This window comes from Sturnus vulgaris, chromosome 5 (assembly GCF_052056855.1).
Source record: "Sturnus vulgaris isolate bStuVul1 chromosome 5, bStuVul1.hap1, whole genome shotgun sequence".
Lineage (NCBI taxonomy): Eukaryota > Metazoa > Chordata > Aves > Passeriformes > Sturnidae > Sturnus > Sturnus vulgaris.
Window position 1 is genome coordinate 32,457,380 of NC_142247.1, and position 26,674 is coordinate 32,484,053.

At 42.6% G+C, this 26,674-nt stretch overlaps 1 protein-coding gene across 2 annotated transcripts in view; it reads left to right on the plus strand.

Moving 5' to 3' along the window:
* The first annotated feature begins 13,160 nt into the window (after positions 1-13,160).
* Positions 13,161-26,674, plus strand: part of SYN3 (synapsin III) — a 183,621-nt gene continuing 170,107 nt past the window's right edge. Inside the window, exons 1-2 of one of the 2 annotated variants that reach the window (XM_088165370.1) lie at positions 13,161-13,300; positions 20,766-20,839. The gene's annotated coding sequence lies outside the window, so the exon portion shown is untranslated. The remainder of the gene's footprint in view (positions 13,301-20,765; positions 20,840-26,674) is intronic. The other variant, XM_014876966.2, reaches the window with a different exon arrangement.

Consider the following 26,674-nt stretch of genomic DNA (forward strand, 5'->3'; position numbering starts at 1 on the left):
GCTACAGTTATTGTCACAACAGTCTAAGTTTTGTTGTGATGAAGAAGCCATCCTAGAAGGGAGGTACATGCACTGTGGATTGCATAGGATGAAACCAGAGAATGTTCTAATTCTTCCTATTTGTCATCAAACTGCCAAAGCTTTTGTTTGTGAGATATATAATGAAAAAGCATGCCTTAACTTTCCTTTGTCTATGTTACCTTGACAGTCTAGCATCATTGATGACAAATGGAATCAAGAGGGCATTTGCTTTAGTAGGAGATTTAATTACATTTTTTCTGATGTCTGAAGATAATACCTTACAGTGCTTTGTCACATGAAAGCTTTTTCCCCTCCTTCCTCTTTGGTGGCTTTTTTTCTGTGATACTTCTCTTGATAAACTCATAAATTTGCTGAATGGAAGCTCATTAGCCTCTGCTGCTCATTCTCCTGATATAAAATTGAGTTTTTGCTTTAGTGTGATAAACATCAGGCAGGTTCTCTCTCACCAGCTTTCTCCTGCTTCAGCTCCATTGATTTAAAACTCAGTAGTTACCATAATTTAGAGCATGAGAGAAGCTTTTGAAACTACAGATTAAAATCTGGACTTGGTTGACTTTTCCATTCTTTCTGAAAAGCTGTTTTCAGTTGCATATAGTTCTCTGCAAGGTCATTTCAGTTCAGTCTTTCTGAAAAACAGCAAAAACTCTTAAAGTCTGGCAGTACTTGTGTAGCAGTCAAAGGCAGCATTGTTGTTTCAGTTAAAAATGCACAGACCCGCATTAACCAATGACTTCTCTGTCCTGTTCTTGGGGTATCCATGGAATGTCACTATAAATCAAAAGGTGACTGCATTTTGTTATTTCTAAAGACCTTACCAGGCAAAATTTTGGTTGAAAGACTTCATGTAAAGCATTGCTGCTCTTTATCCATGAGGCAACAATAGCTGCTTTGCTGTTAGGTCCTAGTAGTGTTTTGTCAGCTAGAGCTGGTCAGACTGCAAGAGCTGGGAAAGGATATGTGTGTTCTCATCAGCATTTTATTTTGGTCATGGGGGTAACTGCAACAGAAGCTTTATCAATGATACTTGCAGCTGCATTCCCTTGGCAACAATTTGGCACGCTGATAAAAAGGTCACTTGGGCCAGCACACCTGAGACAGCTGTGTAGGTAGCACAGTTACATCCAGTTTATCAATTGTGCATGTCCAGGAATTTCCCTGGGTACTGAGGCAAACCAGCATGGAGTGGCCTAATTCTGACAGTAAATACTGCTGGACTACAAACCAGCACAGCTTGGACAATCTGCCTGTTGGGAACACTCCCAGCAATGCCCTCATCGCTGAGCCAGGCACAGGGATGGCTGGTGAGCATCCTAGCACAGTTTGCAGGCAAGTTGGATGTACAAATGTCCTCCCCTCAGGTCAGAGAGGTCCTGCCCCTGCCCCACTTACCTACCCCAGCACAACTGAGCTGCTCTGTTCATGGAACATCTGCACAGATGTTTCCACTGCAGACTTGAAAATGGGGATTCCAAACTGTGGCTACTGAACTGCAGCTATTTCCTGAGATGAGAAAATCTGTGGTCCTTTTGAGAAATGTTGCACTGTGAATTGTTTTCTCAGCTAAATTAAAATGTTTAAATGAGGGGAGGAAAAGGCATGATGTGATGTGACTGACATAAATACACACTGAGAACTGAATGGTGCTTCCCAAAATACATCATACTTGAAAGAGAAATAGAGAATAGGGGGATGCTAGGAACCAGGCTCTGGAATATCTTGCTTTCTTCTGCAGTTGATGTTGTTCCCTCTTTGTGTGACAAAGCCTCATGTCTGTATGAGAGAGTGAGAGATCCACTCCCCCTGCCATCTGCTCTCCCACGTGAATATTTAGAAGAAGGAAACAGGCCCAGCTCGGGGAGAGAGGGAAGCAGAGAGCAGGCTAATATGGGGAGAAAAATATCCCATCAAAACTAGCGGCAGGCTGGGAGGAGGGAGAAGGGGGAGATGAGTTTCCAGCCTTAGGCAAGTGCAGCCTGCAGTGAGTGAGGCTGTTCACAAAACAACCTGCAGTGCTTGGAGAAGGAGAGCTGTGAGGCAAGGGAGCAGCACTCCAATTCCAGGAAATGCTGTCCTCACACACGCCTGGGCGAGCACTGCCGAGGATGCTGGGGCTCCTTAGGCTGTCACTGCAGCTCAGGATTTCTCTGTGTGGTCTTTGGGTATCCTGCACTGGCCAAGCAGGAGGACTGAAGATGTGGTCCCCTTCATAGCAAACATGCTCTCAGGATGCCCTGTTTTTACCCTCTGAGTATCTCAGTCTTGCATTCAGTGGATTCACTTCCTTTTGCAGTTAACAGTCTCATGTCATCCTTTATTTCTCAGAGCAAGAGATTTGTATTCCACGTGGGATATCCAGAAACAAATACCAAAGACATTCTCCACAAGGTGACTCTTCACACAGAGGGCAATGTTAGGAGCATTACAGGACATCTGAGCTTCCACTGTAGCTCTGCTTTATGTTCTGCGGGTTCACATCTAAATGATGAATCTTTATCACCTCTCAATGCAAAACCATGTTTCTTTTGAGGCAACCTAGAATTACAGAAATGTAAGAAAGAACACAGATATTTTCCTTGTGCTTCCAGTGAAAAGATTTGCAGACAATCTTAGAGGAAACTAAAGAAGGCAATCGCTATTCCAGCACTGGAATCTGCAAAATTCTTCATTGCTAGCTAATCCTGCAAGTATATAGTCAGCAATTTCATAGCCCAAACTCAGCATTATGGCTTGTTCCCAGTAAACCTTTAAATGAAAATGTGAAAAGTAGCACTGAGTGAGTTCTTCCTGGTCATCAGCCAGGACAGGGCACAGCTACCAAGGCTTGTCAGTGCCAATGTATGTAGTACATCATATATGAGGTACAGACCATGCAATGTCCTCTGGTCTCAGAGCTGTGGCAACAGGCAGTGAATGCAAGACTGAGGAGGTTGAGCCATGGGCAGGACTGTTGATCTCTCTTGTCTGAGTGGAGATCTGTGGATTTGCTGAAAGCTGGGATGCTTGGATGTGCAGGATGCTGTTCCCTGCTGCTTTGCCTCTAGGAGATATTCCAGTGCAAGAGAACCTCAACTCCACCTGTGCATGCACAGGCAAACAAATACTTGTTTTCACTTTTTATCCTGTAGGAATCACATTTTCACCACTTCCCTCTGTCGTGTACCTTCTGTATTTAAGCACACACATCTCCTGCCCATGCATGTGCACAGTTTTGCAGCATACCATTTGAGAGCCTTGCTTCAGGGGGAAAAGTTTCATAGGGCTTTTTTGGTTTTGTTTTTTTAATTCTCTAATCACAGCCTTGATGGCAAAATTTCCTCCAAGTCTGTAGCTGCCCTTTTCATGTGTGACATACCTGTCTGGGGACCAGTTGTGCAGTTCTGTTATATCTATCCACTCTTGCTAGCCATGGTTGATCTGTCATTATTTTTATTTTATTCCCTTTGTGTAAGGTTGGATCCGTTTTTCACCAAAAGAAAAGACTTTTGGAAGTTGCCTCAATGTAATTCCTTTTTTCTGCAATAACTGACTCCAGCTGCATTTCTTTTATTTTTGTTTGGTAGTAATGGGGCCCATTTTGGCCATCACCAAAGGAGAATGTACATATTTTATCTTCTCTCTCACCTTTACCTCACCCTTGTGGTTTCTGCTGATTATTTGAACTTTTATTTCATGCAGTAATTAATGTGCTATAATAAATTAATTCTTGGCTTTCTTTCTTCCTTCATTAATGTAGGAAATGCTTTGTAGTTCAAAGAGGTTATGTGTCTGCCAGATTTCACACAACTCATTAAAAAGGAGCTTTAAATACTGCAAACAAATCAACCCTCAACTCACACAACATGGAAGGAATATGGAAAAGCATGGTGGTTCTACTTTCATATGAATCTCTCCCTTTTGCAGAGGTAAGACTGTATTTTTCCTAAATGACATCCTCAGGATTTTAATTTTTCTTTATTTTTTACTTTTGATTATGTGTTAGATCCAGAGGGTTTTTTTCAGGGTAAGGGCTGTTCTGCCCTCACTTCTATAAAATCTAAAAAAAAAAAAAAAAAAAGAAATTAAAGAAAACTAACGTAAGGTAATGTGTTTTTTTCTCTCTTTCCTTGAAGCAGAAGGTGTTTTGGTTTTCTCCTTCGTAATAACCAGCAGTACATGATCTGGGACAGTATCTATCTGTTTAGTGACCACAGTGATCTTACCTGTATTGCAATGGTTTGAAAGCCTGGATGACTTAAAGATGTGTCAGAAGTCCTTAAATGTAAAGGCTTCATCCACCCACAGTGGTTCCTGTTGATCTTTTTAACTTTTGCTACAGTAAAGGATGATGGGTGTTTTCCTTCTCTCTTTAATGAGAGCAGACAGAAGACTTCTCTGAGGTTCTGTGTCTGTTGAATTTCACACATTTGAGTAAACAGACCCCATGGAGAAGAAGTCTCAGTGCAAATAAACTGGTGCAGCTCTTTTCTGAAAATATAAATCTCTCTGTTTGACTGGTAATGCTAAGCATGTAATTGCACTGGGAGGATATTGCAAGGTGTTTCTGAACTTCTGCTCCAAGTCCAACATTGTCTTACAGAATGGGCAGCGATTTCCCAACAATGTGCACAAAGAAAGCAAAGGTGCTACAGCTACAACATTTGGGGTTCTCAGTGTTGTCTTTCCTTCTCTGTGGGACTCCTTGGAACCTACTGACAGGAGAAAAGAAGCTTGTGTAGAAAACAGCATTTGACTGAGATGTCTAAAGGGATCTGGGAAAGAGTCCTGGGTCCAGAAGGTATTGAAATCTTGAGTCTATCCAGATACATTCAATCCAAATGCATCAAGAGCTGGAGAGAGCAGTATACCCAAGATATAAATTTAAAACCCATGAAAATGAAAAGACATCCATCTTTTTGTCATTGTGTCATATAGGCAGGAAGTCATCTAAGCAGCAGAAGTAGAAACAATTAAGAAATAGGAAAGAGCCCATGGTAGAGACCGTGCCAAGTCTGACTGAACTGTAGATATGAAAGTGTTCTCCTGTTCAAGAGACAAGATTCGTGAGATTCTGCTTAAGTGTATTTGTGGGACAGTACCAGCGAAAACCAGTGCAAATTTTTGAGTTATCATTACCCCTCACTCACAAGCTTTATAGACGCCACATATAGCTAATTTTTTCTACTGAGGCTGTAGACAATATAAATGCACCACAGTCCCTAAAGCCAGAGCTGCTGCCTTATGAGAACATGGAAGTGTACTTGCACAGCATAGAGCACTGTGCTGCAGAAACAGGAGCTCCTGAATTGCACCAGTGTGCTCTCCTATCCAAGGGGACTGGTCCTGCTCCTCACACAATGCAACGAGACACAAACCTGAAGGCACCCTCACATGGTGCTGGGTGCTTCAAAGATGTAGCCTAAGAAATGTTAGGCGTGACTGACTTCAATCCAGAAAAATTATCTTTAATGAAGAACAGGTTATATCACAAATAACGGTGAAGTCACTCTTTTTATAATACCCTACAGGAGACATCAAAGGTACTGAGAGGGAACAGTGGTCAATATCTGCCTTGTTCTGCTGTGTTATTTGGTCCTAGCCATTCTGTCTGCTGCTGTAGCATACACCCAGCTCTCTCAAATTCCTTCCAGCCTGCTCCCAACGTCTCCTTTTCCTTTAACGTGCTCAGAGGAAGGCATTTAACCACCAGCATTAAGAAATGTGTTCAGATTTTGACTTTCATTATCATTCAGCAAGTAATTCTAAATTATAACATGACTTTTCTGTTAACGATTTCTGTGTTTAATTTTGAAGCCTGAAGAATATTTGATTCCCATACCCCTGCTAAGTGAGCTGTATTTAAATGTAGTTATTTCTTGCACACTGCAGACTGCTATTTGAAATGCTCCCTTAGGGTGTCTGCACTCGTGGAAGAATTTATTCTCTCACCTTTCTTCCCCACTGAACAAAGCTTTAACCACCTCAAACAAGGAATCTGCATGGCTACACCAGATTCCTTCCACACATCTCCTGCTGGCCACTCTACTTGTTCACCATCCCCTCCCTTCACAATTCCTTCCCCTGCCCCCTTGTGTTCCCCCTCCTCATTCCTCCTGCCTCAGCCTGTCCATTGCAACACCCTGGGGTTTGGGACAATGAGAGATCTGCCCCAGCCCAGAGCTCAGCTGGGCACCGAGGCTGCTGCACAAGAGTGCATAGCTGATGTTTTTGTATCACACAGAAAAATATGGCCCTTTCTTTTCAGCCTTTCAAACCTTTTTTTTTCTTATTTGAGACATTTCTCTCTACAGCCAGCAAAGGGATAGACCATTTTAAAAAACAGCAAGGTTTGCTTGTCAGTAGTCATAATCCCATCCCTACCTTTCTCAGAATAATAACAGGGACTTTGAGATTAAAAAGCTGAAATGAATACCTAATTAGAACAGTTTTGTTTCTTATTAAATTTAAAAGATTTTTAAAAGGAGGAAAAGGACAACTCAGCAAAAAAAAACTTATCCCTAACTTATCCTCTTTCCTTAATCACTCTAAACTTCAATTTTCCACTCCAAAAACTGCAAATGTACTATTCAGATTTTATCATAGAATACTTATTTGTATTTCAAAACTCAGCAGAAAAGACAGTAAGCCAAAATTTGACCTTGGATATGAGAAGAAAAAGCAATCAGGAAAAAATCAACTATATCTATTGGACTGCTAGAGGACTGAAGGGGAAACCTGCTTCTTGTGGCAGATGTAAGGGGTAAACTTGAAGGGTGGATGCAGTTGTTTAAGAAAGTCTGAAAGAAGAACAACAGGACCTAGAATAGGACATTTGCAGCTGTGAAATTATTTCATTGCTAGTAAAATTCAACCTTGATTGAGGTGTAGGTGGGGGAGGAAGAGCACTTCTTTCCACTGAGAGCAATATGTGAGTCTGCTCAGGAATAGGCCATTTAGATCAGTAGTAATTAATGTTTGTGTGCTGTACAGAAATAGCAGGTGGCTACTCAAAGAGCTTGGAGAGAAGAAGAGTTCTGGGGGAAACTGCGAAAATTCCTGAGGTATTTGGGATTTGTGGTTAAGTGGATATGTGAACTGTGACTGTGGAGTCTGTAGTGAATGCTGTTAGGTTGAATGGCCTCAGGGTACAGTGTTTATCAGTTTAGGCAGCATTATAGAAACTAGAAATGGAAAACTGTGCTTAGGAAAGACTGCTTTTCTGGCATGATATATGGAGGTGGGGTATAAACCAGATTTTGGGGTGTCCTAATAAGTCTTAAAAATATGCCTGAAATACTGAAAAGCATTGAGAATTCAGTAAATGAAAATGAAAATGATAGTGAAGTTGGTGAAATAGAAAGTTTCTTCTCTTTCTTGCTGGATTCAGTCATACAGAATAAAACTTTTCAAATTAAGCTAGTTTTGAAAGTAAAGTCATAGGTGTGTGTGTGTCTGATCTTCCAGGTATTTTTTTTTATCTGACTTTATACCTTCGGTTAGTTCACACCACCATTTTTTAAGATAAATTACATTTTGAAATACTAATGGTTCCAACCATCAGATCCCAAGGGACAGTTATTCATATACTTGAGATTTATCCCTCAATTATAAGGAAGCTAAATAGACCTGGGAGAATGAGACAGCCTCTCTCACACCAGGTTGGCCAAGGGACTTCTTGGAAACCAGTACAGGGCTTTCCATTTCACTTTCTAGTGGCTGATCTCGCTTAGTCCTCATCTAAAAGTCTCTGAGCTGTTATGAGCAAACACATTTCTGGTCAAAAATGTTGTGTTTCTCTTGCATTAACCCTGTGGGCCACACTGTTAAGTAAGTGCTGTAAACACATGGCTCTGGCCAGCCACAGCAATGATCCTCAGCTGTGTGGGGTATCTGTTATTGGGAAATCTCCTGCTGCACAGGCTGCCAACTTCTGTGCCCGAGCTCCTTAAACTATTGATCTACCTGTGGAATTGATGTAGAGCAGCTGAGGCACAGAGAGATCTCAGAAGTGAGCTTCGAGTCTGTGAAGGTATTTATTTTGGAAATTATGAGTATACACCACTTGCCCCATGGCCAGTGTTCATACAAAGCAAGGTTTCACGGTGAGATGTTGCCTCCAAAGCCGAGGCCACTTTGCCCTGGAGCATTTTCTAGGAAAGAAAACCCAAACCCATGCAGTGTCCCATAAGGTGGCTTCCTCCAGCATGTTCTCTGGTCCTTTTTGTAGTTGCCTGGCAACCAGGGAAAGGAGGAGGAGGAGAAGGATGTGAGAGCATGGAGGCATCTGAAGAAGCAGATTATCTGTAGCAAACCAGTCAGCAAACATTATTAGTAAAACATTATTGTCAGTAGCAAAGCAGCTCTTGGCTCTCTTGAGCTAGTCCATTGCAATAGGTCATTCCTGCTGGCCCTTTTCAGATGGCTGTCTGCCAAAGGTGAGGACCACGATTCTGCTTTCATTTTACATGAGTTTCATCCTAGTATGAATCCTTTGGCAGTGCCAGAATTCTTCTTCTCCAGTGGGAATAAGTGAGGTAAGAAAAGAGCTTTGACCATTGCCCAGAGCTTCCCTGTGCTAAGTACACTGTGTGACTGAGCAGTGCCCCTTGGGCTAAAAGTCAAAGATGAGCTCACCTCAGTTGTCCCTTCTGAATGTGATATCTAACCTCAGATCTTGACCATGATGTTTTCTTTAATTGTCAAAAGGCCTATAAACTCTAAAAGGTGAAGTAGGCTTTTTCTAATTCAATAAAAGTAAAGAAAGAGAAAAATAGAAGTTTCCATCTCCAATTAAATATGTCCAGTGTAGGATTTGTTATTTGGATGAAAACAAGCTGAGATGCAGCAGGAATGTGGGAGAAAGAAGTCAAAGCTGTGCTCAGTGAGCTAGAAGCTTCTGAAATGAGTGTCATTTTCTGATGAGTGTCTTGGCCATTGGTCATCCATTCAGTCTTTGGCCCAGTGTTGAAGAGTCTCTAGACAGTAGAAAAATCTCTGTAGGAGATGTAACAGGAGATGTCTCTTCTTTGAATCGCTGACAAAATCTTGGTGCAGTTACTTTCTGCCCTGGGTAGGACCCAGAGGTGAGTCTCCTGTTGGCTTTGTTCAGGTTTGGGCCCTCTGTTTCCTGCATCCTAAATGGGTGCTATAACCTTTGGGATATTGCTTATGCTGACATGGAGTTAGGGAAGACCTCTCTCTTTTCTGATCTTTGGGAGGGGAAAACCTGCACCATCAGTAAACAGGAACACTCTTTTGCCATGGAAAACAGCCTAGAAACAGTGCTTTGCAAAACATGGCACAGGACTGGGTGAAAATGTGATGGATTTTTAAAGTTGATTAAAGCTATTAAATAGATTTGCATTCAAAAAGCCTCATGGAAATAATTTAAATTTGTGCTTTCTTATGTAAGAATGACAGGATGGCATAAAACATGGCTTTTTGAGGCCTCATTGCTATTGTCCTTGAGATAGCAAGAAGTCACTTCAATGAATAAGCTAATTATAGAAGAATTTTACTGAAACATGAAATCATAGGATCATTGGGGTTGGAAAAGGGCTCTAGGATCAATTCCAACCAATAGCCTAACACTAATGTCCACCACTGAACTGTCCCTAAGAACCACATAAACATGAATTTTAAATACCTCCAGGGGTGGTGACTCAATCACTTGGGCAGTGTGTTCCAGTGCTTGGCAACCCTTTCAGTGAGGATTTTTTTCCTAATAGCCAGTCTAAACCTCCTCTAGTGCATGCAACTTGAGCTAATTTCCTTTTGTCCTGTTGCTTGTCACCTGTGAGAAGTGACCAGCCCCCACCTGGCTGCAACCTCCTCTCAGGGAGTTGTAGAGAGTGATAAGGTCTCCCTTGAGCCTCCTTTTCTCCAGGCAAAGCAACCCCAGCTCCCTTAGCTGCTCCTCACTGCTTACTGAAGTAATGAATGCCAGTAGAAAATGAAGTAGATAATGAATTAAAGCCTTGTTTTCTGGTCAGTTACGATCAATCAGGTGTTGGACACTATTAGTAACTTGTGTATGTGATATCCAGGCACTGGGAAGAAGACCCCATCAGAAGATCAACACTGACTCAAAGTGTTGAAATACTGCCACAATATCCCAAGCAAGGCAGACTGACAATCAATTTTGGGGCTCAAAAGATGAACTGGACATCAGGTGTGGGGACACTTGTATCTTGAAAATGCATAGTTTTTATTAATGGGGTTTTTTTCATAATTTCTTGAACTTTTGGATCTCTATAGTTTGTATGCTTTTGCATGGCAAGTATCCTTCTTGGACTGTAATGCTCACTACAATACAACCATTTATTTATCCTTAAATTTCTCAATTGCTTCTGATTTTCATGCTAAACACAGTTCTTCATCTGGGGATGCAAAGGGAGAAAGACAGACTTTTGCAATTTTCTCCATTTGTCCGCATGCTTAATTTTCCCTCATTTTGGATGTGCTCCCACTTACTGTTACCCTCCAAAAGTGGCTTATGCCCAGTAAGGCACCATTTCAAAGCAAAACAGCAAAACTTCCAGGCAATAAATTATCTGATCAAAAATAATTACGAGGAAGGAGAGCGCTTCTATGAAAACTAAAAAACTTTCTGGAATTTTTCCAAAGTAATGTACTTTGTTTTCAGCAAGAATACCTCAGCTATTGCAATTGAGAATCAGAAGACTTCACTGAAGAATTTTTATTAAAATAATGATTTTCTTAGAAGGCTTGCAACAGAAAAAATGTTCAGCTAAAAGAAAAGAAAAATTAGACAGAGGTCCATCTTTGATGGAAAATTCAACAATCCTACCAATGATTTAATTCCTTCAAAATAACTGTCGTGTAGTAGCCTGTCTTCCATTTGTTTGGTTTGTCAGCTTCTTCTGACACCATTGATCCTGCTATTTTTTCCTCTTATTTGCTTTAATTAATTTATTAGGGTTGGCAAAAGACTTTGCTCATCTTATTTCAGCTTCCAGAGGGTTTCCATCAGAGGTGGCGAGGACCATTCTTCCTTCTCTCCCTCTGCCCTGTGGAAGTTGTCCCTTGTCTTTACTGCACCACAGATTCAGGATCTGTGTCTCTCTGCAGTGAATCCCCTGCCCCTTCCTCCACCCTGCCTCATATTGCTCCTGTGGCAGTGCTGCCACCCCTGTGGTTGCTCTGTGCACCTCACAGCTGAGCACCTCCCTGCAGAATGGAATTCACATCAGTGCTGGGAGGGCTGGTCTGTTCGCTCTTCAGCCAAGCTTTGCTCCCAATTATTAAAGCCTTTGTCAGGAGGGCTTTGATGCTAGGAATTAACTTGAAAGGAATTTGATAACCAGGGGCCATATTCATGATGCAGAGACCTCCACTGAAGGGCTCTCCCCCACTCCCCAGCATCGCCTGAATTTTGAGCAGATTCTCCAGTTGTCATGGCAACAGCCTAATTTGCTTTCTTTTTGTGGTTCAAGTAAGCATCATGTAAAAGCTCCTCAATAAATGATGCTAAAACATCCTGAGCTTTGGTAGTGACATTGGGCAACTTGCCACACGGCTTAGTTTAATTGCTCTGAAGCTACCACCAAGAGCATAGTTCCGGGATTCCTTTAACACAAAAGCTCTTAAAAGTTTGGATGGCTGCAAGGGAAAGAGAAGGAAAAGAGCAGCTGCCATTCTTCAGAAGTGAAGCCACTTCGGGAGTAAGAGGGCAGTTGTGTCCCTTTTTGTGGCTAAGTCCATAACAGAGAAGTACAAAAACTTCCTTGAGACTCTTACTTTTTCAGCCTTTAGATCACTTTGAACTAGGTGAGAAGGGCAAAAGCATCCACTGTTCCTGTACTCTATTCTCTCAGGGAAGGCAGCATGCTCGATCCTACTTTAGGACTGTGATGGAGGTAGATAGCCCAGCAATTTAGGAGGTGGCAATCCCCATGCATTGTCCCAGCTTCCTGCTAGCCTTTCAATGTGAAGGCAGTGCCTAGAGAAAGGCACTGCCTTTAGGAAAACTTCTGGTCTGTCACCAGTGAACTGTCTTTGTAGCTTTGCTGGTGCTTGGGCTTGACTTCACCCTGGTGTCCCTACCCAGCCCACCAGGCCTGGGAGAGGAGCCAAACCAGGAGCTGGTGTAGGAGTTGCTTGAAGGAGTTTGGGCTCTAGTGCAAATTTGAACTATCAAACAACAAACTCATCATTGTGGTAGTAGATATATAGACTCTACAGAGTAAATATTAGCACATGGGAAGCAGAGTGCAAAGGATGTTCTTGGACTGCAAGGGAAGAAGAATGGCGGCTTCATCCTGCCTATTTATTTTTCAGTTGTGGTGGAAAGACACATCTATTTGTTAATGCTGTGCACATGAACATGTATTAGCAGTAGCTTTCAATATTGCTGTGAGTGGTCATTAAAAATCTCTGTTGGCTGCTTGGTCTGTTCTGAGGATACCAAAGGGCTGTCCTGCTGAGCTCCTCCATTTCCACTATTTTTATGGGGTTTCTTTTATGTGGGGATTCAAACTCCCACAGCAGGCACATGAAATCACAGTTCCTGGGCAGTGCATCTATGAACCTTTCTCTTTCAGGAACCATGTACTTGCATCCTCCGGGTGTCTAAACTGATGGGATGACAGTGCAGTTGCTTTACAGAGGATACTGTGATACAAGGCAGACTCTCCCTTTTCCCTGTGATCTGCTTGTCTTGTCACTCCCTTCTCCAGAACAGTTTCATTCTTTTCTCACGTATTGCACTCAGGGAAGAGGGAAAGTGTTTGATGTGCTGCAGTATCCCTTTGCCTGGACAGAAATCTCTGCATCCAGTGAGATGGTAATAACCATTCACAAAGGAAATACTGTATTGTGGGCTGAGGATGGAAGTGCAACAATAAAATGGGAATGTCATGGCTTAGGGGGAGGAGGACAAGAGGGATGGAATGGGAAATGCAAGTGGGTAATCTAAGGTCTCCTTTTCAGGAGTGACAGACACATTCTGGTTTCTTTACCCGCCTCTCTGATAAAAGCCTGACAGTGGGGGTGAAGTCTGTGACACCAGAGCCTGCACACCCTTGTTGTTTTACTAAATTATTCATTCCTGTTCCTGTGATAATATAGTTATAAGGAGGAGCCTAATTGAATTTACTGCCTGGCATTGGCCAATAGGGCGATAAGGATCCGACAGAATGGGATGACGGTGAATCCTGCTGGTGTGCTGTGAATGTGAAGCAGGACGGACTGGCAGTTTGTGTGCAGGAGGGAAAGAGAATCGGTCCAGGGCCCCTGGATTAGCAGAATAAGGAAAGGAAAGGTAAGGGAGCGGGTGGGAACGGGATTTGCCTGAATCATATACTGACCCGGTGCTGAAAGGCTGGTTTTGTTCATAGAAAGCACTCTGCAGGCAATGTTTTCCTGCAAGGTTTGGAGGGAACAGGAATGCATGTGGAGGCACTTGCTCAGTGCATGTAGCCTGTGCCTTTGTCTTTATACGTGCTGCAGGGCTCTGTAACGCTGCATGTTCACTGAGCTGTGTCTGTACTGAGATTCCTGTGGTTTGTGTGGCTCCAGCAGCAGCGCATGGAGCCTTTGCAGTATAAATGTAACGAGGGGAGCCCAAAGGGAGGAATTACCTCATGGGCAAAGTGGGGAAAGCAGTAGTGCTTTCTGGTTCGATGGAAAATGAAAACGCTGAGGCTCTTAGTGAGCTGTTTGCAAACAAAACAGAGCGAGTGTGTGTGCATCTGTCCGTGTAGGTACTGGATCTGCAGTGAGATGTTAAAATGGGAAAGAGGAGATCAGACTGGAGCATTAGGTGTCGCAGGTGGAGATAAATTGCAGGCAATCTGTGTAATCAGATTCTCTAACATGGAGAATGCAAGTGAGTATGGAAGTGGATTAATCCTATCTGCTGAGCTGACTACACCTGGAAGGCAAGGGGGAGATATGGGCTGAGAATCGGGACAGGTAATGTGGGAAACTGATGCTCAAACCATCCTGCCTGCTGTGCCTGCTGCTAAAGTGGTAGCTTACTGAGTTGCTTCCACAGATTTTGTATTTCCCTTTTAATGATGCAAAGGTGAGCATCTCTGAGGATTAGGTTAGAGCCCACAAATTAACATTATCTGGAAGAACAGGACTGCATCAAGCAAATTATCCTCTGCCCTTCCTTTTCTTTCACTGCCTTTGCTTTGCTAACAAGTGACAGCTGAACAGACAGGACAGGTGGGGGTAGATGGATTACAAACGTGGCAAGTGGCAGAAAGCCATGCAGACGGTGAATGTTGTTTGCAATGATGAAGTTATGACCACATTTCTTCAGCTTGCATCTTTGCAAGCTTGTAAGACAAGGCTGTCCCAAATTTGGGGTAAGCTTATTCTGGTCACTAACTGGAGAAGGGGTCACAGCTCACTGTGAAGCACTGACATTTTTAGCTGCTTCTCATAGGAGTTCACCATCTCGTTCTTTTCAAGGTGGGATTCAGAGGAAAGTGTTGCTGAGATGAAGATGTTGCTCACCTGTGGATATCTCATCTCTGTTGAAAACTCATTCTTACGATGAGTGTGGAGGGAGATACGCTTTTTCTGCTTGTTCAGAAAGCAACACCCAGAGGCTCCCTCCAAAAAGAGAAGTAAGGCAGAAAACCCTATAAGGAGAAGCAACAAAATGGCTTATCTTGGATTAGGCAAACCCTTTTGGCCAATAGGTTCTCTTTCCTCCCTGACATCAAATTTCTTACATCAGTGGTCAGCTTTCCTCTACCCAAGCTTCTTTCTTTTCTGTGGTTTTGTCACGTGGCCTGACGATGAAGAAAATGACTGCTATTCCCATCAGAGAGCACCTCTCTTCTCATGTCCACACCCTGGCCATGACACCTCCTGAAGCTGTGCTCCTCTGAGTGGTTTCTGAGTCTGACCCCCTCTGTGTCACAGCTTGTGCGTGCACCCCAAGTGAGACCAAACAGAGACTCACTTGGTAAAAGTATGAAAAGGTTCCACCTTGCAGAGGATATTTGTATTTGGTGATGAGAAAAAAGGAAACATTGTAGATTCCCATAGGATAGAGGCAGGGTCTTCTTATCTCACCTGGAGTAGCAGACTAAAAAATGGATCTAACACAGGGCATATCATATGGTCATAGTTGAGTTTGACTCCAGCTTTCAAAGCACTCACAGCAACAGAATGAGTAAAGAAATGAAAAAACAAGCCTGGCTATCTGAGAATAAACTCCCCAGTATAATAAAATTATTTTCCTTTGCCCTAGAAACAGAGGAACAGTCAAATGACTTGCTTATTCACACACTGCAAAAGGCTGCACAGCTCCCAGGTGCAGAGCAGGAGCTTCTCCCTACTAAAGAGTGGGCAGATACTCATTGCTCCTGAGAGTCCCTCTCTCTGCGCATCAGAGGAAGTCCTCTGCTCTAGCCGGTTTTGGGAAGTGTTCCTTCCCGGGAGATCCTGCCGGGATTTGGCAGGAGAAGCATCCCTGTGACGCTGCTGCAGCAGCAGCAGCAGCATCCCGGTTCCCGGTGGCGGCTGCAGGAGTTGCTGCCGGCTGGGTGCCTACATTGTTCTCTTGTGCCCCCCGAGCCAACAGGGAGGCTCAGGAATGGGCAGAATGCCAGAGTATTCCCAGGGAAACTGACGTCACCGCCAATTCACTGGTGCCAGACTCTGTGCTGGAAACCTGAGGTCGTTTTTTGCCATCAACTGCTCAGATGATTAATTCATGCAATGATATCATTTTCTTGGGTGGAGGTTAGGAGGTTAGGTACTCTAGTAATGAGAGGCGTGATGGGATGTGGAACTTGTGCTCCTCATGGATGTTAACACTAATTAGAACAAACTAACCACTGCGTGCTCCACATCATCCTTCCTCCCCCAGAAAAGGTACCGCTTTTTTCTTGGGTTTTTAGAGGGGATGAGGGGGTGGTGCCATGGGATGTGTGAGCAAATGTTCTTGTGGGATTTGCAGTATTGCAAATTCTACACCAGAGAACTGAAACATAATGCCCCTTAACTTTCACAACTATTCTGCAACAAGGATTTTTTGCTTTAATTATTTTCATGTTAGCTGCTTTATTTATGTCATTTACATTGCACTTTCCAACAAGTAAAAACCAGTATTATTCTAATTAAAAAGAAAAAAAAATGGAAAAATTAGTGAGTTTGCTTCTTATTGCACAGTGGCTTGTGTGTTTCATTGTGGTGTTCTCCCCTCAGAGGGTCCTGCTCAGTCTCTAGGGGTGTAGGATCAATTTTTAGTTGGTCTGGAAATTCCCCAGAATGTCAAGTTTCGCAGTAAATACTCTAGGATATTTAATTCATTTGGGATGTTTTTAGGCTAAAAATCCCTTTCGTGTCCCTTTAATAGCTAAGGAAATACGTCTAGAATTCCCAGGTGGGCATTACAGAGAGCTGTCCTGGCCCAGATACAGTTATTAGCTGATAAAGTTGCACCAACTTGATCTGATAATCTATTGGTAGGGGAAACTGCTAACTCGAAATATCAAACAAACCACCCAGGGCATTTTCAGAGCTGTTGGAAGAGCATTTTGTGCCAAATGCCGCCACTGCTCTGCACGTGTATCCCTCCCTCTTGCTCACTCCAGTGTTGTTCTTCTCACTTCAGGCCTCTGTGGTTTTGGCTGATTTTTGTCCCCAGAGGTGTGCAAAACCCTGGATCATAGGTTTTCAAACAGACTTGGTAAGACTAAGTGGAAATTTTCCAATTTCTAGATTGGCCTTTTATTTATGGGATAAAATGGTTTCCTTTCTGTTTAAGCAGAGGGAAGCCATGCTCTCTCTCCATTCTGGATAATTCTTCACTTTTCCCATCCTTCGCGATTTGTTGTGGTATTCTCCTACCTCATCTAGAGATTTGGAAATGTCAAGGAGCTTTTTTAAATGCTGACAAATAATACAGATTTGATTAGCAACTCTAGCAGATCACTTACCAGTCCAGCACTGTAGAGTCATATATATTTATAATATAGTTATCAAGGAAAATGAAGTGATTATGTGGAACTAATGATGTCTGTATTAATGACTATCAGGTTCCAGACGTTCATCTCTTGTCTGTTTAATGAGGAATAATTCTACTATGTCTGAGCAGATCAAATGCTAAAGCAAGGGTGCAGTTTGGCTCTGCTGCCCTTAGCAGATTACACTGGCCACAAGAAAGGTGGCCCGGGGCATGTGCTTGTAATTAATACCCTGCTCATAAAGGTGAGAAAAACGGATGACACAGCCTTGGAAAAGTAGGAGGAAGAATCTGTGGTATGGCCTTTGGGTGGGAATGATCTTTTGTCCTGGTGGCAGCCCTCCACTGCAAAGGGCTGAATTCTTGTATCACCATCACAGCGATGGGAAGGAAAAAAAGGAATCCTTCCCAGGATTGTCTGTGGTGGACTGGCATGGGGGAGGGGGGGGAAATGAATTGGATGGAGTAGGAAAGACCCTTTTTCTAGATTTCCTGAAACTGGGAGTATCCCCTTCATATGACTTTAAGAGAGTAACTACAGTCATTTTTAAAGCACATTAAACTTTGCTCTGAACTATCAGACTGCGATATGAACAAGACAGAGAGCTGCTGTGTTGTATCATACTCCAGGCTGAAGAAGGCAAACAGCATTATGTTCCTGTGTGTCTGAAAAATAAATCCGAGTCCGTGGTAAAAGGAGGAGAAAGGTAGGACAAAGGCAGGACTGAAGAGCCATGTGAAAAGCTGGACAAAGTAACAGAGAGGGGTGTGCCTTTTTTTGTAAGAAGGAAATTTTGGTTTCTGCCAAGCTTTATGGGTTTTGGCTGATTTATTTCCCGCTCTCAGCACGAGCCAGAGCCAGCACTCCTTCCCCGTGTACTTCAGCTGGAAAAGAAAAAAACCAAAAGCATTGGCTTCCTTGTTTCTTTTCAAACACAGGTGCAAACATACACATACAAACTCCTTTTAAAAGATGGTAAATAGTGTCTTCAGCCAGGTCTTCATGGCTTGAAATGACTGTTTGCTGAGCTCCCTCGAGTTTAAAAAGGGTGCTATTTCAAGCCCTATGTTTTAATTTACGATTCAATGTTACGTTTCATTGACAAGGCACAAGAAGGAAACAGTATTTTAATTTGCTGATTCTAGCCCTTTAAAACCACAAAGCCATTTAAGAAAAGATACTAATTGACCAATTATTAGTAAAAGCCACAGCTAAAGCCACTCACATTACGTGGAGTCAAATAAGGAGTTTACTGATTCTCATCCAAGTGAATGGTGAAAGTCCCACACCTCTGTAACTCAGGACTTCCAAGCCTGCTGGGAAAAAAAAAACAGTCAGAAATGCTTACATCATATCTTTTATGTAGCCAATGCAAAATATTTTTAATCTAGAAGAACTGGTAGGCTTTCACCAGCACTAAATTAAGTTTATAAGCAAACACAGGCATATTTACATAGAGCTATTAGAAAAGAAAAACCAGTAACAGCAGAATAGTCAGCTCCAAGATGATTCAGACCCTTGAAATCTGTTGTTTAAAATATAGTAACACTCCTTTTTTAGATTAAGTGTATTATTTTTAATATAGAGTATTCTGGCCCTAAGTGGTTGTCTTCTTTTGTAAAACACAATGAATCTATCTGTCATGCCATCATCTTTCTCCCCCATTTTTAACAGCACTTCGCTGGGTTTAGAGTTGGGCTGAAGAGCCCTGTAGTGCATTGCAGCCCAGGAACTTATCAGACATTCTTGGCTGCAGAAACACTGTTTCTGCAGAGCAAGCTGATAAACTCCAGAGGACAATGCAGGAAAATACAGATCCTTCTTGGAGAAGGAAAAGCAGGAGTTTTCTCATTGAACTTACTGGCACAGAGCAGTTGTTTATAGGCACTGGTGTAGAGCACTGAACAATGAAATGGAAATTTGGGATAAAGAATGATCCCATGGTGCCAGAGGTGATGGTACCATGTGTTTCTGTCCCTGAGTCACCACACAGACTTCTGCTGCACTGTGCCCATCACTGGCAGCTGCTGGGGGCTGTGGACACAGCGTGTGGGCAGGGAAACACACTTGGCACACGGCTGTCTTCTGGAGTGGGCTTGAAAAAACCAAATGATGTGACAAACTAGGAAGCATTTGTTTTTTTTAGCTCCAAAGTTTTTTGATTTATTGCTTAAAAATGAGACTCAGTGCCTGTATTTCCCTGTATCTTTGCTAAAGCATTGATTGCACTTTGGCAAGACTGGTTGGATGAAACACTGCCCTCCCTCCAGCAGCTCAAGGCTGCTGTACTTAGCTTGATGCTTCTATCTAAAATGGGCCTGTGTGTATTTAGTTAATCTTTTGGGCAGGTTTCTTACTTCAGAAGCCTTGTGAAGTTTCTTTTAGCAGGAGAGAGAGGAGTAGGCGAAGTAGGGGGTTGCTGCTTTATAATAAAACTGAGAGGCTGACAGGAATCCACATGAAGGTTACCTTGGTTTACTCTGGGCAACCTTAATAATTCAGCAGAGCCTTTCAGTCAGGGCTTCCCACGCTGTTCCCCACAGGGGCAGTTTCACATATGAGAGTTTCCTGAGGCCATTCAAGGCACCAGCTGCTGAGAAACACAAGGCATAGGAGAGGATGGCGCCTGTCAAGAGCTGGAGCTGACAATTCCTATTAATGTGCAGGGAGGCTTTTCCAGGGAAGATTCTTTGATGTCTCTGACTCTTGGTCACAGTTCACAGGCCTCTGGCTTTACATGTCATGCTTCTTTCTTGAAGGAAAACGCCACCTCTTTCTTTTGCTGAGCCCCACGGTCACACTGTCCTCTCCTTAGGTGTGACCCTCAGAGCAGGACAGTGCCTTTGGTCACCCAGGGCAAACTCAGACCTTGCAAAGTCTCAGCTGGCATCTCCTGCAAAAGTCATGTCAGCTGTGCAAGGCCATCTGCCTTCCACCATCCTCAGGAAGAGAGAGGTCACTTCTAACTTCCAAAGTTTGTTCATTGCAGAGAGAACCCCTTAGAAGTTGATGAGAATTTTGCTTGAGCTGGAAGGGAAGGAATTGACTTTCTGCTTTCTGAGATATTTTCCAGTAAAATAAGTAGCATTGCTACAGTTTTTCTGTATGCTCTATTCTGCTAATAGAAGCAATAGCTTCTCACACAATGCTGTAAGACCAGTATATTTTCCAAGAACAGAGTAGGTGGTGAAGAATTAATAGGCTCCTTGGTTGTCTAAATTCCTAAGTGTATGTTTTCATGCTTAGTGATAGGGCAACAAAGGCAATGGGCAGGTAAGGAAAACTCTGATTTTTTAAGGGGAGCACAGCATATGCCTGTTTCATGGTATGGTATGGGGTAGCAGCTGACAGGGGAGGTGAAATAAGAATAGAAACATAGAATGTCTTGGGTTGAAAGAGACCTAAAAGATAATCTAGTTCCAACCCCCCACCACCACCACAGACAGATACACCTTGCACTAGGTCAGGTCGCTCAGGACCCTATTCAATAATCATCTGCAATAAATAACAAACCAGCTGCCATCTCTTGCATCACTTGGCAATATTTTTTATTCAACTTTCAGGGCAACACAGACCAAAAAATCAGCTTAGGTAGGACTGCTGCCAGGCACTGCCTAGCCCTGCACTCTCAGCAGCTGCTGCTCGAGATCTAGCTGCCCAGGAGAGACCTTCTGGTCTACAGCATGAACATCTGAGCTCTCCTGGGATGCTTAGGCAAGGGTCTTTGCATTGGGGTGTCAAATGGTCATGTGGTCCTTGCTGAAGTTGGGACAAAACACTGTTTTCTTCACTCAGGCTTTCAGGGAGCTGTTGCTTTGCTCTTGCTGCAAGGACTATGGCTTAGCTACAGGACTGGTTTTGACCAGCTGGTGAGTATTTGCAAACTACCCTTAGAGTTGTTTATTCAATCAGAAATTATAAACTCATGATGGGAGGAGATAGGAGAAACTACACAAGCTGCACTAGTGGGAGGACAAGCTCAATGATCCTAGTCTTCAAATTCATTTGATTTTTACAAGTGCTCTGCAGTGCTTTAGTGGTAATTGAAGAGATCCAAAGCAATTATCCTCTTTCAGAAATGAGATACTAATGATGGAGAGCTGAAGTGAGACAAGAGCAAGTGATTAAGCTGATAATAGTGAAGGACTTCTATATATTTGTTATCATGCTGTGTACATTATTTTTGCTCACAATATGGCACTTTTTGTCCTGGTTTTATATTTGCATTCCAATATGAAGTGATTTAACCAGGATCACTTAGGAAACAAGTAAAGGTGATCCAATACTTTGATGAAGTTCAATGATGATACCAGATTTTATAATCTCATCAATGGGATGTGTTTGGTTACTGTTTTTGCACTGAAGTAGATAAAAAAGGGGACAGAATTCCTTGTGTCTAACCTGGTTTATTTATAAAAGGTCATTTATACAATAATTTCTTACACATTATCATTTTCTGGGCACCAACAACAGGTTTTGCAGTAATCAGCTCTGAAACTGGACTCCAGTGACATTAGCAGTACTAATTTGAGATGAGAATTCTGTGTATCCTTCCATGTTAACAAGTAATATGTTTTCCAGGTAGATTTAATTTTAAACAGTTGTTGTACTTACATTGTATATTATTGAACACCTCTGCAATCTGTATTTATATCACCGCACAGATCAGTCTCTCTAAAATCTGATCCAATTTAACCTTTCCATGCTTCATTTATATAGTTAGTGACTTGCTTAAAGTCCTTTAGGAGAAAAAAAAAAAAAAAAAGAGAAAGGAACAGGCCTGTGATCAAAGATCCACAAAACCCCAAAGACTGGTTTTCTTTTGTGTGCAGTCTTGAAATAAAGAGTAATGTTTTGTGTGTTTTAGTGAACTGACAGCTGTACTGCAACATGCAGGAATATCAGCTCTGCCCTTCAGCTCAAACCTTTGGCAAACACTGGATATGCAAGTGTAAGCACAGGCAGATTTTGGCTTGTCATCTGAGCAGGAGGAGGCCAGGGTGAGTGCCTGTGCAAAACTGCAGAGAATAAACACATTTCCTGGCTATCCATGCCAGCCACGGAAATCTTGAAGCTAGGAAGTTATGCACTGGGGTTTGTATTTTGGTTTGGTTTCGTTTTTTAACCAGTTCTGTGCCTCCATAGTGAAGACAAAGAGAGGTATTTGTTAAGGGGTGGCCAGAAAGTTTCAAACTTTCTGGCCTTAATGATCCTGAGAGCACAGGCACTCTGTCTGGGCAAGAGCTGGAAGTAAACCCAGCAGAGCAAGGAAACTCTTCAGCTGTTGCTCAGAGCTCTGTGGAGTTTGGATTCTTCAGCTGATACTGCAGTCTACTCTTGGGCACATCTTTTTGGTTTATAAATGCATATCCAGAGTCAAAGTAGCTTTTGTCTGTAAGCTTCAGTCATGTGGGACAGCACTACTTAGCTCTGAAAAATTCAGATTGCCCCAGAGAGGAATAGAAATACTTTGCAATGCTGCTTCTAGCATTACCTATATCATTGTTCAATTGTACACAAGTAGTGACTGCCTACCTGTCCCGTGACTCAGGACACAGATGTAGAAAGGAAGGCTCCAGCCTGGCTCTCAGATAACTTCTCTGTTAGATTTGTAGAATGCCCCATTTCTGTTCTGCCTGCTGCAATGCTCATCTCTCAGTGACCAGTAATTCACCCCATGTTTGTGTGTGTGCCCAGCAAGAGCTGGGTCAGTGTGTGTGGCTTGAGCTCCTCTCACAGCGCCCTGCTGGGGCTGTCCAGCTGCAGAGCTGTGCATGCTCCTCTTCCCCTTCCTTCTCTCCTTTCCTTGAGACAGGACTTCTCAAAGCACAGAAGGAGAACCTAAAATAGCTGTGCAGATTCATCCATTGTGTTCCCTGTTGCAAAATGGTTCAAAGTGCTGCTTTCTTCTTCCAAGAAAGCTTTTCTGTTTTTTCCCCACTCATGGTGGCTATAATTCTCCAGATCTTGAAAGGTTTGGGGGTTAGTTTCTTAAATAAGGCTGACTTTTGTAACTCTTAAAAGCTTTGTAATTCAGTTATTGATCAGCGAGGGAAGCAGAGCTCTTGAAGCTGCCGTGTTTGGCTCAGAGGTGCAGCATGGAGGTGTATGAGCTGAGCCTTGCAAGATCTCTGCCCTCTGCAAAGTAAAGCTTGTCCTCTTAACTGGGAAACCAAGGCACTGACACTGCATGACCTTTCTCCAAGCTGATAGCAGAAGACTCTTATAAAATGACATTGTGTTTTATTTCCATCCCTGGGCACAGCCCACTAGCCTGATCTCTCAGAACTTTGGCTCCAGAATCTAATCCAGTTCCCACACTCATGTATTGTATATTCTGATGCATTTTATCTAAACATAGTATCTGGTATTTGGAGCCAATTACAGAGGGCTCCTACACCATCCAGCATAAGTAGAAAGACTGGATAGGTGAGCAGGCAGGAACTGGGAGAGAAGACAGCAAGATAAAAGAGGGTTAGTGAAATAAAGTAGTGATATAATTTATCATTAGCTTTTTAAAAGGTATTTTCTAATCTTAGCAGTGCATCTCTGGTGATGCAAATCTTCATCAACATAGTGTCCCTACAGAGACAACATAAATTCATAAATGGCCTTCAAAAACTGTCTAGATTATTGTAAGGGAGCTAAACACCTTCCCCCGACTGCCCTGCAGAGCTCCTGCTGGTACCACAAATATGTTTGGCTTGCATCTCTCCAACATGCAGCCATACTAGAGCAGGATCTCCTGGACATTTATGAGGTTGCAGCAGGGAAGCAGGCACTGGCAATGTCACAAAGACTGGGGTGCTCAGTCCAGCTCTGGGATAGGGGATTGTGCCCTTGCTGGAGTGAGAAGTGTTTGGGTACATGGTGGGAGCAAAAGGGACATATTCCCCAAACCCACATATATTTTCCTGTGTAAAAATTAAATGTGAAAAAATGAAGATGTAACAAAAGTGAAGAAAAATAACCCCCACAAATGCTCAGCATGGTTTGGGTTGGCTATCACAGAGCTTGAGACAACCCCTGCAGCACTCCAGTCAAAGGTCTACCAATCCTCATTTTCTCTGTCTCTTTGGCAGGAATAGTCCAGCCAGTCAATCTCCCACCACTTCTACATCCCATAAAAGATTTGGCATCAAGCTATCTTCCAGTTGTGTCACAAATCTTGCCCAGAATGCAGTAAAACATTGTCTTTCTCTTCCATCATCAAAATAAATCAGTAAGCATGCTCCAGTTCTTGGCTTAGTCTTTGTGTTGCTAACTGAGGTGGGCACATATGGTTAGAAAGCAAATGAGCTACACAAAGGGAAATAGCAGGTTTTATTTCTCCAGATATCTGCTGTTCACACCATTAGGTGAAGTAAATCTCAAGTATAAGATACTGTGTTCCTTGCCATATGGGGAAAATCTGGGAAACTTGAATATGTTGGTGCCTGGAATGATGCAAGGGGAAGAAATGAGGCAGATGCAGATGCCAGCAAAGTTAGATGGAATCCATGAGTACTACAGATGATTTGGAGGACTTCAAATGTTTGAAGGAAGACTTTTTAACCTCTAGAAGCATAGAACATCTGGGAAAGAAATTGAGTTTTTGTGGTACCTTAAAATGAATTAGAAGCATAGATGCAAGAATTATGAAGTTTTGTATGAAGATTTTTTTATTTGGAAATATGCAATAGATTTTTGTCTTATAAACATATCAAAAGTAATGCAATTTGTGCTCCAAACTGAAAATCTTTCTTATCATTATCAGTTAACTAATAATTATTTATTTGATGTATATTGTAATCTCTTAATTAATTGTTTCTTCTTATTTCACAGCCTGTAGCACTTTTTTCCCCACAGCATATCTAGTTCACTTTATGGTAATGAAATATTTTGTTTACAAGCATTTGGAATAACCAGTCTATTGTGGCAAATAGAGTAAAAAGAAAATGGAAATAGAGTAGAAAGAAAATGGCACAGGAATGAGAAAGTGTTCGTGATCACAATCAAGACCATGATGAGCCCCATTAGCACTGGGCAAGCTGCTGCAGTTTCCTCTGAGACCCTGTGAGTTGTCAGCCCCTGAGGCACCTCTTATCTGGATGAGCCCTAATGCATATTGGCAGGCCCTACATATTAAATACACCCAGTTTCTTGATTTTATTCAGATCAGCACTCTTCAAAGCAGCACGGCCTCTCAGCTGAAGGAAATCCCTGCTCTGTTAATGGCGTGTCTGGTGCCACTCTCACTCTTATCACCATGAAATCAGGACTTGCACGGTTGCTGCAGAAAACTTGGAGCATGTCTCACAACACACAGCATTAACTGCATCAGATCCAAGACTGGGAAGGAAAAAGACAGGGCCTTCCAAGCCCTGCTTACTTCCTTCTTAGAATTTCATCCCCTTAATATACAGAGCATTTTTCTCTACAGATTCTCTGGCTTGTCCTGCTGTCATCATGCTGTCATCACCATGAGGAGCCACTTTGGCATGTGTGTAACTGTCAGCCTTAATGGAAGCATTAGTGTAGCTATTGCTTGGGGTAGGAATGACCACAGTACTCCTGGGAAATAAGAAATGGATCCAGGATGCCAACTCAACTGACTTTCAGATGGAGATGGCTCTGTGGCATTCAAGGATTAGACACACTGCCTGCTCCAGCTGAGCTGGGTCTGGCTTTGCTGATAAGCAATTATTGATGTTGAACAGAGACAGGCCACAAAAGGCCTCCATAAGCTCATTGACAGGAGGATATTACCACTGAGACAGCACTGCAGCCATTAGGTGCCAACAGGATTTCCAAAGTGAGACTAAAATGAGGAAATAATATATTGTTTCCAAGAAGTAGCACATTGTAATTTTTTCTTGGGGGATATTAAAGCCAGAGAGTATTACCATAATATTCAGATTTATTTTTCACTAGACAATTTTTCACTATTGTTCATGGCTTTAGTCATCTTCCTTTGGAATCTACTTGAAAGTGTGATGATCTTACAGTGGCATTTTTTTTCACTTCAGATTGTTCTTCCCCATCTTCTTTTCCTCACTTCCATTAAGAAATATTAGGCAAGAGAGGAAGCAGACTAACTCATTTGCTGTGCAAATGAGGGTGTAGCTCTTGAGAAGTGGTTCCATTTGCATTTGGTTGGTTATGCACACCCCGACTTTCTTCAGGAGATAAGGCACCCCCTACCACAAAACTTCTATGCAGAAAGCTCTGGCATCTTTGCAAAGGGAAAATACAGATAAGATTTGTGAAACTCAGACTTCCAGTTAAATAGCCACCCAAGCAAGCAGAGGAGATTTTTTTTTTAGATCTACAGGAATGCAGCAATAAGACAACAGAATCGTTTCACCTTTATATGTTTCAGTAGCTTATTGAAGCATGTTGAACATTGTAAAGTGATTCACTTCTGAGGAAGAGATGTCCTGCTATCTCTGACAATCTCTCTGTTTGAGCAGAGAAACAGAATGCACAAGAGACTGACTTCTTGTGAAAATCCACAGAAGGATGGGTGGAACTGGATGATTCTCAAGATCCCTTCCAGCCCAGGCCATTCTCTGGTTCTGGTGAGCTGCTGTCTAACACAGAGCAGTAGGATTTTTGTCCTGATAAGTGTTTCTGTTCCCCTGCCCTGGCATCCCCTCCAGGCTCCTGGAGAGTAGTGACTTCTTGCAACTTCCTCAGAAGACACCGAATGGCTCTGCTGGTGT